Consider the following 3636-nt stretch of genomic DNA (forward strand, 5'->3'; position numbering starts at 1 on the left):
ATCCAGAATGGACTGGGGAAAAGTGGGAAACCTTTCTGCGGTCTGACGAAAATGAAACTTGAAATTATTTGAATGTTTTCAAACATGGATGCTATGTCCTCTGGACAAAAGAGAAGCAGGACCTTCTGTCATACTATTACCTCAGAGTCAAAAAGCCAGCATCTCTGATAGTATGAGGGTGCATTAGTACCTGTTCCCACCCAGATAATATCTTGGCTGAAGTGTCCGGCCTGTGGTCCAGACGTTTCACATTTGTTACACCATAAAGTAATTTCAGTCAGACAACTCACGTTTGAATTTTTTATTTAGTAGCAAATATATTTTATGTTTGGCTCCGGCCTCATCACCCCTCACAATAAGTTTACATGGCGACATTGAGGAGTGATGAGCAAAACATATTGTACACATTTCCCCCCCGGAGCCTGCAGTTGGTCGCTGGGGTGGTGGTGGGGGCAAAAGAAACATGCAGCAATACAAACGCAGGGCAACCAAGGCATTGACAGGCAGAGAGGGATGGGAGACTCTCGGTTTAAATAGACCGCCCAATTGGGAGGCAGAGTGTGATAGCAAGATAGTTATGACGTGTGAGACACGTGGTATGTGCATAGTAGTGCAGCTCGAGTTGTCTGCCTGAACTAGCTCGCGGGCTCGCCCCATTAAAAAAAACCCTCTAGTGAACAAACCCAAGGCTGTTGAGCAGCTTAACTGTTATGCTAACATATGGCAGCAGGTAAAAACTATTCTAGGTGGGGCTTTACAATGCCATGCTCAGTTTCCCCAACTCTTCCCCTATGATTTGACACTAACTGCTGAATACCAGCGCTTTGTGAAAAGTATAATTATGAATGCCAAACAAACGAAAAAAATTAAAAGGAAGACAGACAGACAAACCTAACAGCTGTGCCACCGTGCAGCCCATATACTTATACACTCTCTTACCCACAGTGGTTTAGGAGCATGATTTTGATTGGAAAGCTCCGCCAGATCCCGCCTCCCCTGCTGAAAAACCCAATTTACTTCTAATGACACAGTAAACAGTCACAATCAAATTGACGTCTACGGGCGACAATGGCAGCGAACAGCAACATTTTAATATTGGCCAGTTGAAAAAAATGTGGATTTACAAATCTTCTCTTGTATTCATTTAATCAGTAATGCACCACAATTTTGCAATGTCCTAGAAATCAAATTCTTTGTTTGGGGACCCTAAGCAATAATGAGATCAGCTCCCCTTTTCAGCATTGCCAATAGTCTGAATGGTATGATTAAATCAAACAAAACTACTATAGAGTTCTTTAAAATTAAACTTACATGTCAACTTATTTGTCCATTTTTGGAGTAAGAATCCTTAAGGTGAAGGAACATGGTGACTATGACTCTGGCATACATTTCTCGCACATGCCTTTGTAGTGAAGTCCTAGCAAGAGCAAAGTGAAATAGGTTTGAATATCAATTCTGAGAAAGTGTTGAAAATTGACGATGCTTAAAAAATAATGATTGAGTGTAACATGTGCAGTCTTAGTCACTTCTACGCTACATTCTGTAAACGTAAAGAAGAACGCGACACTATTGTCTCATGGTCCATATTGTCTCTAGAGCTTTAAAAGCTTTATTAAACCAGTGATGTGAGGAACGTTAGCCTCACAAATATAAGCTAGCAATCAAAAAGTTGCCCTGACCCATGAAATTTGGTTTACAGGGACACAACAGCCAGGTGGAAAACATATTGAACTGAAACATTAAAAAATTATAAAACCTTGCTTATGTAAACAACAACAACAACAACAACAACTGATAATTGAGAGTGACTTACTGCAGCAGTACGACAGAAAAATCAAATCAAATCAAAATAAAAAAAATGGCGACATGAAGCTTTTGTTCTGAGACAGTGTGTCTTTTGAGAATAGTCCACATCTTCTCGAAGTACCTCTGTTTTTACACTGCAACTCCCCAGAGTACTCTGACACTATGTATTCTCTCTAAAATTTTTCACCAACACTGGAATGCATATTACTCACTCTATTGTTAAAATAACCCTGAGAGAGTCATTAAGCTTTATCACTGCATTTCTAACACAGCTGCATTTACTGTTTAATGGTTATATTGGCAATATGTACTTTGCTTCCTCAAATAACTTCACATACACACAAATTTTACAGATCCAGTACCTGGCAAGATGGGTCTTTGGGCCATCTTATCAGTGTTGCTGATATTTCTGGGTAAGTCAATTAAAAATTTATCATATGAATGACAGCAATGTTATAAATATGTGAGGCTAGTTTGACAAATTATCAATTCATTTTAAAAAAGGAGCCCCAAAGTTTGCCGCAACACAGTTCAATGGATCCTTCACAACTGATACATCAACAGTAGTGAAAACATCTCAAGATGGAAAAACAAATACAACTGGAACACACACTGCTCAAGAAAAACTGGTATTTGCAGTAAGCTTAAAAGAAAGAATTATTGACGACAATAACAGCACAGTGTTCAAAGATGTTGGAGCACAACTTACAAATATGGTAAGTACAATTTATATTTATTTCAACAATTTGATATATTATTGTTTACAATTTGTGTAACTTTTTAATTGTATTTTTCTTTAGAACAGAGAAATACCGGTATGTTGTGTCTTAACTAACTTTTGATTTCTTCTTCATAGTGTGGTTGTACCTTCAAAGAGAAGCTTGGCTCTGAGTTTACCATAACATTGCTTCTAAATCTTGGGTAATCATTGAAAAAACAACACATAAAACAATATGTAATTTAATAATTTATATGGATGAAATACTTCATTTTGTGTGTGTCCGAGAAATCAGCGTCAATCTTGCTACCCATTGAAAAAAGGCATATAAATGCAATGGTTTGCTCCAAAGTCACATGACTTAAATCAACTGAAGTTGCATCTTTTTTGGTGGGAACCATGAAGATGGTGTGGCATGTTTTAACCCCTCCTCATCAAATATTTCATCAAAATGGTTGTGCGTACATGGGGCGCTTTAACTGTTGATCTACTGTGTTACTAACATTTTCTAGTGTTCTTCATATAAATGTTAAAAAAAAAAACAAATTGTGAAGAAAAAGCAAAGAAATATGAGGTGATGGAGGTCAGGTGGTGCCATGAGAACATGCGATTTTTCTGCCATGATTATCTCAAATTTGGCTAAACCGTAATAAAAATGGTAAGGGACATTTCTAAGGAGTATTTCCTGCATAGAAATGTTGAACAACTCTAAATTCAGTTTTATATGGATTTATGATGGAAAAAAGTCAAATTTGTCAAATAAGGTTGAAAAATAAGGTCATTAAATATGAGGATCCTTTTCAATGAAATGGAATATGAAACAAAAAACAACAACTTTTTTCTTCACTTTTTTTCCCCCCATAATTATAAAATCACTATATATATCTAGACTTACTGGCTACTTTATGAGGTACATCTTGCGAGTACCGAGTTGCACAATCAACACACAAAACTCACAATACTTTAAAAATACAGTACCATAAATATTACAATTGAAATATGGTACTTAGTTTACAATGATCATGTTTGATTTGTACTTTAATATTTTCATATCTGTAGGAGGCCTGAAGGGGACAACATCGAAGCAAATGTTGAGCTGCAGATTGACGGCG

This window comes from Halichoeres trimaculatus, unplaced genomic scaffold (genome assembly GCF_033239565.1).
Source record: "Halichoeres trimaculatus isolate MK-OKI-2021-1 unplaced genomic scaffold, fHalTri1.1 fHalTri1_scaffold_22, whole genome shotgun sequence".
NCBI lineage: Eukaryota > Metazoa > Chordata > Actinopteri > Labriformes > Labridae > Halichoeres > Halichoeres trimaculatus.